We start from the raw sequence: 18,758 nt of genomic DNA, 5'->3' as shown, positions 1-18,758 counted from the left end.
GACCATTACATACACATTAAGTACCCGCCGTGGTTGCTCAGTGGCTATGGTGTTGGGCTGCTGAGCACGAGGTCGCGGGATCGAATCCCGGCCACGGCGGCCGCATTTCGATGGGGCGAAATGCGAAAACGCCCGTGTGCTTAAATTTAGGTGCACGCTAAAGAACCCCAGGTGGTTGAAATTTCCGGAGTCCTCCACTACGGCGTGCCTCATAATCAGAAAGAGGTGTTGGCACGTAAAACCCCGTAATTTCATTTCATACACATTAAGTATATTATCCTCTGTGTGCATAGGCCAAAGCATACCCAGGAAACGAAGGAGTTGGTAAATTATGGGACGCGCAACGTTTATTCTTAGTAATCGATGTCCGTAAACTATATAGCAGCTGGTGAACTGTAGGTATTGCTTTATTTTGTAACACGAACAGGAAAGGAGAAAAAGAAAAGGTGGACAGAGCGGGAAGTAACCTGGGCCCGTATTCGCTACAAAATGTGTCACGCTTGAACTGTTCGCAAGAGCAAGCGCCAGGCAACGGAGATGTGGGTAATATAATTAGTGAATGTACCTGACTCAAGACAAGCACCTCATCAGAGCGAAAAGCTTTGTGCATTCGGCTCCTGAGTACTTTGCTGCTGGGAATTCTTATATGACCGTCGTCTATTGCACGTGTGTTACTTCGCGCAGTTACAGTGTTACAAAGTATAGTGTTAACCTATTTATACACTCAATCTGAGTACACGTGGGTGGTTATTGCTATTCTTCTGTGCTGTCGGTATTGCGAATCAGCGCTTATCTTTCAGTAAAGTTAGAAGCTTTGAACGCAAACATACACTTGACTACTGATACTCGGACGCAAGCGTCGATTCGAACACCTGCACTAGATCTCACTGGGTACCCCGGAGGTGAAAACTCAATATTTCAAGAGCGGGGCGAATATACTCGAAGTTTCGAATGCAAATCGAATATTGCACATTGACTACTCGCATTGTTATTCAAAAACGAACTACTTGGCACTTTAGATTGCTTGAAACTAACTAAATATTTCGCAACAATCTACTGGTAAAGTCTTGCTATTGTTTTCTATACGCTAAATAAAATATCGCAAATTATCATAAGTGAAGCAGCAACAATTTTTTTCGAAACAATGCCGAAACAAGATGGGTATTGTAAGCTTTGTTTTCGGCTTTGCGGTGGAAGCCTACATGGCAACTGCGATTTTTCTATCTAGACTGTGGTCTAATGTTTTTGGAAATTTAGTTATACAGCAGTTTTATCTTTTACCTTAGAACTGCAGCGATGTTTTTCCTTGTGACAGGCCCGTTTACATGTGTTTGCGGCACACAGGCCTTTCGGAACGCCCCCCTCCCCCCCCCCTTTTTTTTTCTCATCAACTTCTGATCTATAGGCAAGCATTTATTTAACGGTTTTGGAAAGCTAGTAATGCAGCAGCCATTGATTCTTGGAAAGCTTGTTTGCAAGCAGCCTATGAATATGTTGAAAGGCTATTCGTACAGTTTATTTAATTACAATTAACAATCTTGCCTAAAACTGATCGTATGTCCGTGATAGTTAGCAGTCATTTTTTTTTTCACAATTCAGTACTGCGTGGTACCAAATTACAGTGAACTCTCACTTGAGTGAACTTCAAGGGACCGAAGGAAATAGTTCACTTAACTGAAAGTTCACTAAACTGAATATTCACTAGACCAACATAAGACATTGCATACAGAGTCAAAAGTTTGAAGTGAAATTCATGGAGCAAAAGAAATGGCAACCATAGTGTTAGAAATATGTGAAATGGAATTTGTACATATCAACAAGTACAAGGTTCATAACAGTTATAATGCTGCCTTTCTCACTCAGAAAAAAAAAATCTGTAATCTTCTTCTGCACTTGTACTTTTAAAGCACAGGAAGTAACAAACTGTCCAAAGAGTCAATGTTCTTGTACACTTCTTCTGGCACAGCTTGCTGTTGAGACACAAGGTATTTCAACTTTCCAATGTACCCTACAACCTCAGCTAGAGTTATAGGGCTTGAAACTGGCTCGGCAGTTGCCTCTTCTTCGTCGCACTCTTCTTCTTCTTCAGGACGAACACTGGAAACAATCTCCAGATCCGTCTGTCCAGCACAGGTAATCAGTGCACTGTCACACTGTGCATAGTCTTCAAACGAATTATCTGATCGTAACTGATAAGTTACGATCAGATAACTGAGTAAGTAACTGATCGTGAAAATAAGCCTTGGTCCTCTGAGCGAGTTCGTTAAACTGAAATATTGACTTCCGAAATTCGTTCCAGTGAAACATTTTTGCATAGAATCTATAAGAAAACTGCCGGGGATTTTTAAAAAGTTCATTATTCTGAAATATTCGATAAACCGACGTTCGTACAACTGAGAGTTTACTGTATACCGAAATATATATTTCTGCGGTAGATATATGCGTCTGCGTTTCACTAATCGATATTTGCTTCTAGTATACTCTGTACTTACTGTTCGTATTCGATTTGTATTCGAAAAAGTTTATACTCTCCCACCTCTAAATATTCCACTTCTGAACAATATATGTATGTATGTATGTATGTATGTATGTATGTATGTATGTATGTATGTATGTATGTATGTATGTATGTATGTATGTATGTATGTATGTATGTATGTATGTATGTATGTATGTATGTATGTATGTTTCTGTAGATTGTTTCTCTTTTACAGCGAAAGCTGTATATGACTAACCTTCCGTAGTTTTTTCGGCGTCCGGCAATAGAAACTGACTTAGCGATTTCTAACAAACCCTTAAGGGTGCAGTGCGGCGGCGCATATGTCAAGATGCTGAACAGATTAGAACGCTCGCCGTGAAAAATAGCGTGACGTCAAGGTTATCGCAGTATATGAGCAGGAGAGGTATCGGTGCTAAAAGCAGCTGCGTTAGCGATGGGGCGGACACGTATAGTTCGTACACCCGAAGAACAACATGCATGTGTACGAGGAGCGCCGGAGAAAACAGCAACGAGAATGTAAACAGCGCCGGCGCGAAACGACCACCGACGAAGAAGGTTCCCGCGATGCTGAACGAAAACCACAATCGCGATCCCGGGCACCTCCGAACGAGCAACGACGCCACACTCGCAACGCAGAAAAATGACAACCATTCCACTCTGTGAAGATGGAATGGCAGCGAAAGCACTTTGCTTTTCGTTTGAGAGCTTTGACTGTCGTCAGCTTTCACTGCCATTCCATCTTCACAGACTGGAATGGTTGTCATACTTTTTTTTTACATTTTGCGATTACTTCTCTCGCTTTAGTGGGCAGGAGGGAATAGCCTAAAACGCATGTTAGATTGGCAACCGCGATGGGCTCGTTCGGATAGTAACACCATGCTTTCCAGGGTATCATAGCTCTTCTCTCTAACGCTGAGAAGTTTTTTCAAATATCTATCGTAAGGTTCAAATATCTATCGTAAGGTCAATCACTCGGGAGACCGCATTAGTGAGGAATGGTCTGTGGACATCTGGAGCCTGTACAAGTACGCACTTGCACTTCGTTATGCGGCCCGCACTGCTGGACACTCATGAACCTTTTTATCTCTTAATTTGTTATATGTAAATTTAAGTACGTAAATTCTGACTCACAATAAAAAATTGTCAATTATTTCTTTAACATTTCATTCCTATATAGTCTGTCCTTGTCTAGTGCTGGGCACATTCGAACTTAGCCGGAGAGTTACCGGATCAACAAATCTCTTGTGCAAGCGTAGCTCGTTATTTATGATCGCTGAAAGCCCTTACGTATAAGTTCAAATTATGTGGATCCATGTGCCCGGATTCACAAATCTGTTCATATTACATGGCTGCGACTTCGGATTTTGTTACGGTGTTTTTTTTTTTTTTTTTTTTTTGCTAAAGCCGGTAGTTGACTATAGCTGTTCGTTTTCCGAAGGCCTATGAACTTAGGTTGGATTCCCTGTTAAAATACCAAGTAAGCGGCAGTTATTGGTTCAGAATAGGAAAACAAAGAAAGGAAGCTGTATAAGGCTATCATCAGGAACGCTTCGCCTTCATGGTGCGCTTAACTCTGACCACGTTGCTTGGTTCAATCCGCAGAAGACCGCGACGTGGCTGAGCTGCAGCAAATCGCACCGCGAGTAGCTACAGGTTTTGCGCCCTGGTGCGCACTGCGATTCGGTGGCGCTGAACCACGTCACGCCTCTGCCGCAGAGGGAGTCGGCAATGCGGCCTATCACATGAATTCAGCTTTAACAGCGAAGTACGAGACGCACACACACGCACGCACGCATGCACGCACACATGCACATGCACACCAGGAGCGTGTTTGGTAACAGATCTCCATGCTTCTTATCATTCGTCGCGCAGCATAGCCGCCAGTCCTGGCTATATAACAGTGGCGCGCGCCGGCGTGCGAGCCAATTACGAATGACAAAAACACCGGAGAATGAAATGGAACGTAATGAGATACGGCTCCCGAGCAGGTGAACGGGAGTTAGCTGGAATTAAGCGCAACGTGGAAAATACATGCTGTCACGGATCAGAAGGAGCCATATTCGAAAGAAACGAATGAATCCGTTGGCAAGGACGGTCGAATTCTTACTTCGCTTTATACGGCGCATGCCCAATGCGCATGCGTTTCTATGTTTACGTGACATGGGGCTTGTATTGGATTGCGTTTGAACTGCTTTCGAGTCTGAACTACTTGAGCGAAACCACCTCTGATGCAGGCGATGGAAACACGCATGCAGTCAAGTCAATTGCGCCCATTAGTCGGCCACAGTAAGCTCAGCAGTTTGAAGAGCTTGCCACGAGCGCTATAACGCGTTCGACGAAAGCATGGAGGAACCGGAGCTACGGTTGACATACGCTGTTAATAAACATGAGTCGAATTTGCGAAGCCTTTCTTTCATAAGAAGTCTTCATAAACAGGCCGCCTACATCGATACTCCCATGTCGAAATTGGATGACACTAGCTCTTACTAGAAGCTCTCGCATGTACGAATGCTTCGTCAACATGGGGCACGTATTTTCCCGCTGGTTCCGTGGAAAACAGTTTAAAGATATGTTAATTTCTAATACGTTAAAAAACAAGAACTTCATAAAAGAGGCTACCTCGATCTCTTAAAAATTGTTCTCGGTCTATTTCAATTTGCCCGTTGGGAAAAGATGCGCACGGGAATACTCCGAAATGACACCGGCTCCTATAATGGGTTATTATTCGCTAAGAAGTATATGTGGCGGTTATATTCAGTCGTACACGCACGGGTGGCTGCCAAAAGGCGGACGTTGTGCCTCGCTCACTGACATATATAGAATATTTTAAAACCGAAATTGCAGCAATATATTTTACCTTGATCCCGTATCAGCTGTCCCATTAGGCTGTCGTTGTGGTGAACGACAAATGCTGCACAATTCCGACGGTTGGCACCTGTTGCGACTGACACTCAAAACACCGACAACGCTTCAGTTGGTTCGCGAAGCCGCGCGTCCTGAAGCAGTCGCGCGGGCTCTCTCCGTTTACTTCTGAAGCCGCGTTGGCGACCCATGGAACGTGTTAAAATTTGGCGAAATGTTACTGTACCTTCTCAAGAGAGCAGCCAGTAGTGCGGGCCGTACTCAGCACGGCTGACCTCTCGCCGGCAGTCTTGCCCGTTCTTTCGGTGTGAACTAAACAGACTCGCCCAGACGTATACGAAATGCCATTGTCATGTCACTGTTCTCCCGTTCCCGACAAACTCTAGACAGAGTCTCGACAGAAGTGCAACAAGAGGTGCCGTTCCTTCCTGCTACCGCACACGTTCCGTTAACGCTCGTCCCCTCGCTCCCCTCTCCGCTCACATGTTTTTCTTATTTCTTTATTCACCCTTCGCATCTGCGCGTGTCACATAGCTAGCATATGAACAAACCACGGGAACACTTTGGTTGAGACCTACCACGAGGGGAAAGAGAAGCCGGCTGCGCTGCGAACTGGATGACGTGACAATGGCTTTTTTCGGGTAGATGCTCAAACTGATGATAGACTGCTAACGGGCTGCCAGCTCGCTGTTCTCTGCTGCGTCACATTTCGGGAGGATTCGCCTGCAACACAGCCTTTGAGGGACACTAAAAAGAAGCGTTAAGGTAGTTTAGACTGGCGGAGCAACCTTTCAAAACAGTTTTTTTTTTTCTTTAGCGGGAAAGCGTCGAACGTTACTGAGGAGGTTAAAGACCGACTTTCACTTTTTGATTTTGTGTCCCTACCGCCGCACCCACGACTGCAGCGAGACGCGACTGACGGCACAAATTTAAAGATATTTGCGCGTCATTGGACAGTCTTTGTGCAAGGAACGTTCCAAAAATTTGCAAGGTTAGGTCGCCGCTTACTTTCGAACGCCACGTAGTCCTTCATTATCCATATAAGTAACAGCCTAGCCACAGGCATGCGCTGTCAAAATTTGTGACATCACGTAGCGATAGTTTAGAACTCAAACAGACATACCACTCGTATCTCGTTCTCGCATCGTAAGAGCTAGCGTCCAGCTGACCCCAAAAAGTTGCACAGAGGAGCAGGCGTTAATAATGACATGAAACAGAGGAGGAAGACTTTGTGCACACGTCAATGCGCAAGGTACTACGTCGCAAAGTCAGAGGCCACTTACGCAGACTAGCCAGTATTATGAAACGTACAGAAAGCCCCTTGGAAGCCTTGAGAGCTAACAAACAGCGATGTTTGTGATCCAGGGCCCACTTGGACAGTGGTTGGTCGTGTAGTCGTCCTAATGCGCTGGAGAGCGATCGTGTCTCTGCACCGAATTTGGTGAGCAGCACATGATGAATCAATGGTCTCTTCGCAACTATTCTCTTCGCAGGCAGCGGTGTCAGCCATTCCGATCATGGAGGAGTGGCTTTCATGAATGCTTTCGAGTTTCCCATTCCAGTGGGTACCACGTATGCCAAAGCCAATACATGAGTGAGTGCTGCCACGCATCGGTGGGGGTATATACAGGTGGACAGATGAAGGACGGAGGATTCAGGAGTGAGACTGAGTGTCGCCCTCGTGTTGGCGGGGTCACCTTCCCTGCACGAAAACCGATAAGGCAGCTACCCGGGACCAAAGGATATGTGTGAAAAACGTGTTACAAACTTCTTTCATCCTGCTTTTCTGTGCAAGTAATCTTGTGCACTCTGCTCACCCTGCTTGGACCTCTTGTCCGCAGTATTTTATAAACAAAACAACATAAATGAATAAATACATCCCCATGAGGAGGGGCGGCCATGTCGCCGTCGGTTTTTGAAGCTTTTCGGCCTATTTTCAGTACGACAGTGCCGCAAGCAGCCCGAGCCATTCCTGCTAAACGAATTAGTGCTTTCCCATAAAACATACTGTGCAACCTGCCGACTTCGGCATTCCTCGGCTACACTTCAAGCTCTATGTTCCTTCTGCAGAGGTCCCGTCTATGATGCATGGAGCACTTATGCGCGGTTTACCAGAACAACCTGCAAACCTATATCGACGAATAGGTCAGCGTAGAGGGCGGCGAAAGCGCAGCTGCCATTAGGTTCCTTCCTTCAGCGCTATACATTGTCCGGTCCTCTGTATCAGATAATCTTATCAAAGAGTGCAATGATCGCTGTCATTACTGCCGCGCTCCGCAAACTGAAGGTCTGGCCTCCTCAGCTTTCCTCATGCTTCTCGAACGATTTCTTGCCTGGGCAGGGGTCAGAACTACAGCGAAAGATTAAGGGAGAGTTGGGTTTTTGTAGCGATAAAATTGGTGCATTACACTCAACTATTGACTAGCGTGCTGGCAAGGAGGTGTATTTGCCTCACTTTGTCCACCTTCTAAACACTGTGACTGTTCGTGTGAAGACCTAGAATTTTTACTACTGTGGTCACTCTGCTGTGAAATTGCAGTGGCGACTACTGAAAAGCAACTTTGTAACCGCTTCCTTTCAGGCATTGGTGAATTATTTGTTTACACATTGCACCTGCCCTCGGAATCCATGTATATAGGAAGACCAAGTTCACGGCTGAATTGTCTGTAGCAACCGCATATATATATATATATATATATATATATATATATATATATATATATATATATATATATATATATATATATATATATATATATATGCGTGCGTGCGTGCGTGCGTGCGTGCGCGCGCGTGTGTGTGTGTGTGTGTGTGTGCGTGTGTGTGTGCGCGTGTGCGTGTGTGTGCGCGTGTGCGTGTGTGTGTGCGTGTGTGTGTGTGTGCGTGTGTGTGTGTAATAGTAAAGTCCTCCTTTCTCTTTAGTTTTGGCTCATGCTCCCTTAAACGGTCATTCATCCAACGCTCGATTAGCCCAATGACCGTTTAAGGGAACACGCGCAAAAACTTGTGCACACACATGCGCACACATTTGGTGGCTCATGTTAGCGCGTGTGGTTGTGACCCTTGGTTTTCTGCGACTTCTATTCTGGGCAGGAGCGGCAACGCCTCTTCCAGGCTCGCTCTTGAGGCCTTCTTTATCAAGAAGAATAGAGATAGGCGTATAAGTGAGCCTTCTATCTCATTACTAGATGCCGAATTTGACTTCTTGCGCAGCCGCCTTTGATGTGCATGTACCGGCTTCTCTTCTGCTGGGTATTCGCATGCGTGACAAGAGGATATATATATAATATCCTTCCTTCCATTAAACAGTTGTGAGTAGCGCTTGTCCTTATCCACCTTTCTTTGTTTCCGTGTTTTTTATCGCGCTAAGTTACTACTTCAATTATGAACGACGAACTAGCCCAACAATCAACTCTTTTACAATTATCCAATATAGACACATCCACCCAGAATTTCGTAACGCCTACGTACGTCTACAGGGTTGTTTTTCAGCCAATTATTACGCAACTGCAGGCTGCATTTTGTAACCATCGATTTCGTTTTCAATTCCTCTCGGTCTTCGTATTGACTCAGCCGCAACTCGGACACAGACACTTGGTGCGTGAGATGATAGAAGTATAAAAATGGAATTTGAAATGAACCGTTACAAAACCCGCTCACATGGAGGAACGCAGCATTGCGTTGAGTTCATGTTGCGTAAAGCAGCTGCATGTTAATAGGAGCGTACAGTGCAACATCACGACGCAATGGAGCTGAAAGTCGGAGCGATGCACTGAATCATCTGCCAGACGTCTGAAGGATATCCAAAGATCTGAGACCGAATTCACAAAGCTTTTTAGAGCGCAGCTCTGGGACGCCCGTTCCTGCGACGAGCGTAAGCGGCGTAACCGAGCGAACGAGCACAGCGAAAGATGAAAGAGTTAACGCGGAACGGGAGATGGAAGACGCGAGCCGCGAACGGTGGAGACCAACGAGAGCTGTCCCTGCAGTGACGTGCACGCAGGAAACTGTTGTCACGCGGACCCGCTCGACAGCTCGATCCGTACTCGTATCCAGTCTCAGCCGGATCGCTCGTTTCGTACCATCGTCTGCTCTCGTCAGCTCTCGCTCGCGCTTGTTTGGTTTGCTTGGTTTGGTCTCGTTCGCGCTAGTTTCGATTGTCATGGTTTTCGATTGTTTTGTAATCCGATTGCATGCGCGACGCTAATTGTGTAGTACTTTCAGGAAGCCACGCGGCACCGGCGATTACATTGGAACCATCGACGAGTCATGTATAAAAGCCGATGCGCTTGACCCGCAGATCAAATTTTCGACTATTGCCGACTCAGCTACATGTCGCTCTCAAATTCTTTGCTTCAATATATCGCGAAATGAAAACACCTATAGAGCTGCGCTTAAATTTCGCATTAGGGAGTAACGTAATCGTCGGTGATTTTTTTTTCTTTTTTTTTCTCTCGTAGGTGTCCGGCCGCCTTGGCTAATCACATGTCCGATATTATGATTGGCTGACACCTTCTCTTACGAACAATTCTAGCGTAAGAACATTGTTTGTGAATACGCATGCCTTGGGCCCGTATTCACAAGAATCTCTTACGCTAGAATGTGTCGTGTCCAAAACCTAACGTTTATGACGCGTTTCCAGCTCCTGCAATCGCTTCCGCTGCATGCAACCAGCAATAGCATGGCCTTCGAAATCTCATTGAGGCCGTCGCTGGGGTGTGGATTTGGACACCACCTATTCTTCATAAGAAAAACTTTCAGTCAATCCTGAGGCTGGAAATCTTATTAACAAAGGTGGCTGCGCCCCCCCCCCCCCCCCCCCAATGGAAAACAGTACTTCTATGAACAAACAGCATTGTGAATTCGCCCCTGGCCTTCGCGCCTCGTGATTTTAACCTTGTGATAGGATTCGCCCTTTCATCGGCGTAATGACGTCGCACTGTATTGTAACTTTACTGTGTGATCTTGGAACACAAAGCTGGACAGCGAATCTTTGTGACGAGCATATTACATGTGCATTACCTCCGGTATGATTGCCTTATAGGCTCCGCAACGGTAAGCACAAGGTCTCGTAGTCTCATATTTGTACAGGAAATCAGTTGACTTCTGCGTAATAAAACAACAGATGACGGCATATATTCTGCATGTAGATATAATGTCAGCGCATACGAACCTCTAATGTAGACGGATCTTTTTATCGATAAGCGCATGATACTGAGTGGTTTCTTTGATTTTCTTAAGCTTTCTATATTTGGTGTACGTCATTCTTGAGCAGCTGGGTATATTCTGCCAGATGCTACGGCTTATATATCACGGACTTTTAAACGGCAATATAGAGCCAGTCAGCGAACCTCGCTTCTTCGTAATAAAGCAATGAAACACAACGCAACACCTAGCATCTAGTATCAATACCTCTAAAGCATACACATCCCTAATATCTTGTCGCCACGAAGGACGGACGACGAACGTGCTACGGTTGCGCCGTGACCCCGAAACAGGAGATCGACGGGGTGCGCCTTTCAAGAAGAGGAAGACCGTCTCCCCTGTGCAAGAGGTCACTCCTCACAACGCGGCGGGAACAGGAGAGAAGCGCAAGAGGAGAAACGTGGCAAGCGACTCGTCCACCAATGACGTCGGAAGCAATGAAGAGCCGCCTATGCCCAATACGGCGCACATGGAAGTTCAGTGGTCCAGGTCCGCTAAATCGGTGTAACTATGCAACATGTTTGCCACACCACAGGCACCCGCCGCCACTACTTCGAAGACTGGCTTCAGAAAACCCACCAGTGGACGACGCCACGCCAACGTAACAGACGCGTGAGCGGTGGACGCGATGAAAGCGTCCTGCAAAACGAATATTTCGGCACTTGCAAAGATGACCAAGAAACACGATTCTAAAGCGTCACCTGAGGTGCTTTGAACAGGGAACCGCCAGATAACGACTTACATTCTTTTTTTTTTTTTTTCAGTCTAGTATGTTGGATATTTCTATATTATGTATTCTAATAAAATATATATGTGTATATGTTTTACCCTTACTTACCTGAACCTGCACTGAACTCCGCTCCATCTTTTCCCTGTTTTCTTGTTTTCCGCTTATACTCTAAACTTCTGTCGCTTATCTCGGCCGCAGAAACGTTAACGGTCCCGTATCAGATTTGAATCCCATCGCTTCTGGAAGGTGGACGTTCCCTACGCTCCCCACTGGGTGATTATGTTGGCATTCTATTACAATGCGTTGAATCACCTCCGGCTGCAGCATATACATGCCTCATCCTGTTGCTAGTATTTTGTCGCGGCCACACATCTCCGTAGCACCACTATAGACGACGCCCTTGCGCCACTAAAGTTTTAGGCGACCACATAAATACAATCTGCAGCGGCCGCATCCCGATAACGGTAGAGTACAAAAAAAAATAAAAGAAAAGAATGCAGTCTCGCCTCTTTCACTCGAAAACTATTGGACCCATTAAACGTTCATCTATGCGAGATGGTGTTACTGAATTCCTCGGTTGCAGGTGCTAAAATTGAATTTGATTATATTTTTCCAAATAATGCTAACCATCTTCCCTATCAATATCTGATTAGTATTTCGGGAGATCACCTTGCACACCTGGATACGAAGAACATTATAGCAACTGGTGCTTCCGTCTGTGAAGAAAAAGCAGGTGTGGGCATTGTATCACCACGTCTAAATTGGTCTCTTTCGATTCGGCTACCTGACTGCACGCCTGTTTCAGGCGTAATGTTTGGCAATTGTCTTAGCTTTACGCAAATTACCACCATCTATATCAGCAGCCATAATTTTAAGTTATTGCCTGTCTGTCTCTTCTTCACTAACCACCCCAAAATTGTCTGTTTCAATAAAAACGTTCTGTTCTCTTCTCCGAAGACAATTACATCTAGTTCGTTTAGTGTGGGTGCCAGGCCACAAAGGCCTAGCCTTCAACAAATATGCAGGTACACTCGCAGTAGCATCCTACGATGGTCCTAGAATCCCCATTTTATACCTTCGTCAGCTTTCATCACTGCGGCGCGATTCAGAAAATATACTACTACAAATAAGTTCGAGCAATCATCATTAGCAACATCTGATTTCCCGCATCTCAATTGTCCTTGGAACAACAAATGGTGCTCCTCTAGATAAACTGAAGTAACGATTACAAGACTACTGTGCCGACTCCCTCTTCAGAAAATAAACTACTACAAATAAGTTCGCGCAATCATCATTAGCAACATCTGATTTCCCGCATCTCAATTGTACTTGGAACAACAAATGGTGCTCCTCTAGATAAACTGAAGTAACGATTACAAGACTACTGTGCCGACTCCCTCTTCAGAAAATATACTACTACAAATAAGTTCGCGCCATCATCATTAGCAACATCTGATTTCCCGCATTTCAATTGTCCTTGGAACAACAAATGGTGCTCCTCTAGATAAGTTGAAGTAACGATTACAATGAATTAGGAAGGAACAGCGCCAACTAAGACGATCACGAGAGGGAGAACGACACAGGACAAGCGCCAATCCTGTGCCAATCAAGCGCTTGTCCTGTGTCGTTCTCCCTCTCGTGATCGTCTTAGTTAGCGCTGTTCCTTTCTAATTCAAGTACGCACCATCTAGCCCAAATTAATGTTGTCCTGAACTATGTAACGATTACAAGACTACTGTGCCGACTCCCTCCTCTGAACTTTTAACTCCACAGGTGTGGTCTGGGTATATCACCCTTGTGCCCTTTATGCAATGAGAGTGAATCTCTGGAATATCTTTTTGACATGGCACCGTTTCACTATTCAACGGAAAAGATTTTTAGAAAGACCCTATATATATAGCCTGGCTTGAATTTGACTCTTCTTGTAACTCTTTCCTTGGGGGCTACCGCAGTGCGTTACAGGCACAGGAACGTTTGTGAAGCCCTCTCCATCTTTCTGCGTGAGACAAAACGAATTCCATGTTAGAATTCTTCAAAATGCTTATAATGTTCACAAAATTCACAAAATATCTAGATAATTGATTATTGATATCTGTGAAAGTAGACACTTTATATCCCATTTGCGAGATACTTACTTCATTTCAACCTAATTTATTTTTGAAAAATGCTAACAGTTCCTTCGCCGCCAGATTCATGGCTGATCCCCCAGAGTGCGGTGCGCCATTTCAATAGGGAACAAGAACAAGAACATGATAAAGCGAAGCAGTGGCTCGAGCGCGGCCTCAATATTATGCGCAATAAGCTTTCCACAGTTTTCTGTTTTTTATTTCTTGTCGACCATTACTTGCCTTAAGAAAACAAACCTTAGAAGAACCACTGTGCCTTCTTGGATTAGATTTCACTGTTTATAATTTACCTTGGGTGCCTCTACTCTTGCGCACAGTGACGGGAAGGTTAGCGCTGCCATCCAAGATTATATTTTAGGATCAATGAGATTTAAGCTCTAAATTCAAAATTTTCAGCTTCCTTAAGTTCCCTTTCAGCGAAATTGAATTTCGATTGTTTTATTTTTATGGTTTTGATTTAATTATTCATTTCCATAAAATCAATATCTCCAGTCTCCATCTTTCGATTCTAACTTACCGTTTATAAAACTCTGTCTTCTTATTTTGTACTTTAATCTGGCCTACCCGCGTCTTGGCCAATCCCCCAGGCGCTAGTATCTTCAAGGATCTACATCTACATCTACATGAAACACCACACGGCTTCGGATCTTCACTCAAGGAAGCAACGAAAGACTGATCACACCATGCTTCGTTACAAAGGTTGAAACCACACAGAAAACCAGTGGGAAGAAGCGAGTTCCACGAGCAGCAGTCAGCCCTTCCGAACGACCAACCGCTGCCGTCCCGATGGTTTCCCGCCCCTTGGAGATTACGGAACATTGCACGAACACCATGAGCCATTCTGCGGCACAGCGCCGAAGAATCAACAAGTCATCGCGGCGTCGGCAGCAGCTGCAGCGGCAAACCGCGGCCGTAACCGCTGAGGAGCGGGGGCCCGCACAGGGCGTCGGGAATGGGTCTCGAGCACGATAGTCGAAGCCGCTGCTTGGACGGCTAACGTGGACAGAAAGCCGGCCATTGGAGGACGTCGCGTCGTCACGAATGACGGACGACGCGCTTGCGATGGCTCCGCAATGAAACCGGAACACGAGGTCGAGGGGCAGCCGCCTTCCGAGACGAAATCAGCGGTCAAGGAAGTCTTTCCTCACTACACGGCGGGAACAAAAGAGAGCCGCAAGAGGAGAAGCGTGGGAACATGCGACTCTTCCACCGATGCAGTCGCCAGCACTGAAGAGCCGCCCGAGTCCAAGATGACGCGCTTCGAATTTCTGGAGTCCAGGTCCGCTAGACTGGAGGAGCTTTGCAAGACTCGCACCATACAGCTGACACCCGCCACCACGGTTTGCAAGTACAAAGAGAGAGTGCCTTCAGAAAGCGTTCTGGCGGACGAATCAGTGAACTTTTCTCTTAGTTCCTGATTGCGAGATGTGAATAGCGATTAAGCTCAGGAGTATATCGTCTTTGACGTAAACACTGCGGACCTACACACTGCAGTCATGAACAATAGATGATGCGGATTTGCCCCATAATTTTATTTCATGGCTGTTGTAGCGCCAGGTTTCTGGAGCACTCGAGGCTCACTTGACGCCCCACCGTGTCGTGTGGAGCCACGGGCCGATTGTGTGGTGCGTGAGCCAGATATACTCACGTATGATTTGCCGTAAAATTTTTGTACGGTACCCTAACAAGTACTTACAACAATGTCGGGATGAAATGAATATCCGAGAATGTCTTAGCGCCATAAATGTGAATTGTGGTGCAGTAGCTCATCGTAGTGCCTTTGTTCGGAGAGAGTCAGTGAAAATTACTCCGATCGAACGCCCACGTTGGTATCCATGTGTACTCGGAAGCTTAAGTGGTACGGTTAAGTAAATGATAATTTGTATGTGAATAAAAGACAAAGAAAACTTCGCTTTAAAACACGTGTTGCGGTGGATTGTTTCCATCACCCTGCAATATACAACCAGTGATCAAGGAGATGCCGGTAGTGAAGTATGCAATGTGCATGACGCCTTGAATGTAGAAAGCTGTGGCAATCCAGGAGAGGCCAGAGCGCTGGTTGAGTGTCCCGTGGGGCATTCGTCCGGCTTTCCCAAGTAGCGGTGCCATGATGTCCACCACGAAGCGTCCCCCATCTTGAGTTAAGCGGGTAAGTTGCTTTAAATTCTAGCAATATTGTATATTTATCCTTCACCTTAAGTTCACTTCCTCAAAACTTCTCTGTTTACCGTGTACCGCTACCTATGTCTGTCTTTCTATACAAGCTGCGCCATCTAACGTCGCCGCCGCGAAGTTGGCGCGTGCCTGAATATGAATTCAGGCAAGGGTGTGTGTGTGTGTGTGTGTGTGTGTGTGTGTGTGTGTGTGTGTGTGTGTGTGTGTGTGTGTGTGTGTGTGTGTGTGTGTGTGTGTGTGTGTGCTGCAGGTTCAATTACGCCCAACAAAGGAGGAATTTTAAAGGATTTTCAGTTCTCATTCCACAGCGGCGCATATCATGTGGCACATATACCCAAGTGGGCGTCAACGAGGTTCATTGAAGAGCGCCACATACCCACTTGCACATTCCGAGTGACAAGTATGAGTCAAAGCGGTTCACTGAACTGCGACACATATCCAGTGACACTCACCTGGGACTCAACGGTTGGTGTAAGCAAAATACGGTTATATATCGGTTCAGATAGATAGCGGAAATTCCGCGAGGAATCTAAAGAATAGGAATCCTATTAAAAACCCCAGTGCCAAGTAGTACGGATACCAGCTGTTTTATTGAATCGAATAGCGTAAGGAATCAACAGTTCTTTCAACATTGGTTGACGTAAGAATTAAACTTTCTACTTCTTTTAGACCGCCTCCCGCCAAATTTATATCAGACAATTTGCATTTTTCCTGAGCTAATCCTCCGCTGTGGGTACGAGCCATATATTTAGATGGTTCAGAAGAAAAGAAAAAGAGGAACCGACCGGCAGCGCATGCATCCGGGGCGCGCGGTGCCCGCAACGAACGAGTGCATTTCAACACCACACGGCTTCGAATCTTCTCGCAAGGAAACAACGAAAGACTGAACGGACAATAACTGTTTGCAAAGGTCGTCGACGCACAGAGAACCATTGGGAAGAAGCGAGTCCAACGATCGACAGGCCGCCCTTCCGAACCGTTGAAGCCCTCACGCGCTGAGGCCTCCAGGCGATTACGGTACATTCCTGGAAGAACGCGAGGGATTCTACGACGCCATGCGGATTAACCGTAAAGTCATCACGGCGTCGGCAGCAACTGCACCGCCGAACCGCCACCGCAACTGCTTAGGAGGGCGCGCCTGCGCAGCGGGGCCGGAATGGGTCTCGAGCACGGCGGTCGAATTCGGTGCCCGGAAGGCCAGCTTGGGCAGAAAGCCGGCCATCAGACGACCTCGCGTCGCCACGAAGGACGGACGACGAACCTTCGACGCTTCCGCCGTGTCCCCGAAACAGGAGGTCGACGGGCCGCCGCTTTCCAAGAAGAGTGAGACGATCTCGATCCGCTGTCCAAGAGATCGCAACGTGGCGGGAACAGGAGAGAAGCACAAGAGGAGAGACGTGGCAACAGGCGACACGTCCACCAATGCCGTCGGCAACAACTAAGAGCCGCCCATGCCCAGGACGGCGCAGGCACCCGCCGCCACGACTTCGAAGACTGGCTTCAGAAAACCCGGCCACCAGTGGACGATGCCGCGACAACGCGACGGACGCGCGGGCGGTGGACGCGATGAAAGCGTCCTGCAAAACGAACATTTCGGCTCTCGTGAAGATGACCAAGAAGCACGGCTCTAGAGCGTCGCCAGAGGTGCTTCGAAAAGGGGACCGGCAGATAACGGCCTACATTATTTTTTTCAGTCAAGTATGTTCGATATCTCTATATTATTTCTTCGAATAAAATATATATCTGTACATGTTGTAAACTTATGTGAGCCTGTAGGGAACTCGGCTCCATCTCTTCACTGTTTTTTCTTTCCCGCGAATACTCTAAACGTCTCTCCCTTATCTCGGCCGCACAAGCGTTAACGGTCCCATATCAGATTTGAATCCCATCGCTTCTGGAAGGTGGACATTCCCTATACGCTCCTGGCTGGGTGAGTATCTTGACATTCTATTACAGTGTGTTGAATCACCTCCGGCATGCAGCATATGCATGCCTCATCCTGTTGCTGAAATTTCTCGCAGCGATACATCGCCTTAGCACCCCTATAGACGACGCTCTTGTGCCACTAACGTTTTAGGCGACCGTATAAATAAAATCAGCGGCCGCATTCCGATAATGGTAGAATACGAAAAAAAAGAAATAAAAGAAATAAAAAAATGCAGTCTCGCCTCTACAGCGAAGCAGTGGCGCAAGAGCGGCCTTAATATTATGGGCAGTAAGTCTTGCACAGCTCCGGGCTCTATAGGTTGTAGTACTTATTTATTTATTTATTTATTTATTTATAACTTTACCCACAGCGCCACGAATGGCATTACAAAGGGGGGGGGGGGGTAATGTACAATGAAGGGGGGAAAATACCAGTGAATTGTCATGTGCTTAAAACATTGCGATAACACACACATATGACAACAAACACTGTAAGAATAAGCCAACGGAATAGAAAGATATAATTTTAACATAAACATAAACATACGTCACATGGCCTAGTAATTACGTAGTAATTACAGGACCTAGAATATATTCTTTGTATTTGACAGAATTCACTTTCGCATTAATTACATTGTCCACGTAAACGCACTACTGGAGCAACAAGAAAAAGTTATCATTCCCGGCGGTGGTGGCAACTTCTCGAGGTAGTTGGTTCCAATCCGAAATTCTCCGGGGAAAAACGACACATTAAGTCTTACAGTTTTGCACCTTATCTCTTTAATTTTGTTGACGTGGTCTCGTCGTAAAGAAAGATAATCAGGAGGAAGTAAGTACGTTTCACGCCGTATACCTGTATGAGAATGAAAAATGTTATGCAGCAATTTCAGTCTTAGCATTTTCCTACGTTTACCTAATGAAATCCAGCCATGGTACTCTTTAGCACGCGTTACACTGAAGTGCATTGTGTAATTTTCGAAAACATATCCGCAGATGCAACCGGGCAATCTTTCGAGAGACGAAGACCCGTTTAGTCAGTGTTTTTGTTGTTGTTGTTGCTTACCATGAATCCGAGCGGTCTTCGTTTACATAGGTGTCGCTTCCGGGTGGTAAAGAGTAGTGTTTCTGTATATGGCTGCCTTTAGGGAGCATAGAAAATATTGTCTCGATGTCCTCCTCGCCCACCGCACGAAGAGGCGGGCGAGGAGGATATCGAGAAACCCTAGTCAAGAGC

General features: G+C 46.0%; 1 protein-coding gene across 1 annotated transcript in view; it reads right to left on the bottom strand.

The window, feature by feature from the left end:
* Positions 1 to 5,669, bottom strand: part of LOC126544239 (uncharacterized) — a 56,968-nt gene extending 51,299 nt beyond the window's left edge. Inside the window, exon 1 of the mRNA XM_072285968.1 lies at positions 5,589 to 5,669. The gene's annotated coding sequence lies outside the window, so the exon portion shown is untranslated. The remainder of the gene's footprint in view (positions 1 to 5,588) is intronic.
* Positions 5,670 to 18,758: the final 13,089 nt, after the last annotated feature.

The sequence above is a fragment of the Dermacentor andersoni genome, chromosome 1 (genome assembly GCF_023375885.2).
Source record: "Dermacentor andersoni chromosome 1, qqDerAnde1_hic_scaffold, whole genome shotgun sequence".
Lineage (NCBI taxonomy): Eukaryota > Metazoa > Arthropoda > Arachnida > Ixodida > Ixodidae > Dermacentor > Dermacentor andersoni.
Note: the sequence above shows the minus strand (reverse complement) of the source record. Positions and strands in the feature narration are given on the sequence as shown.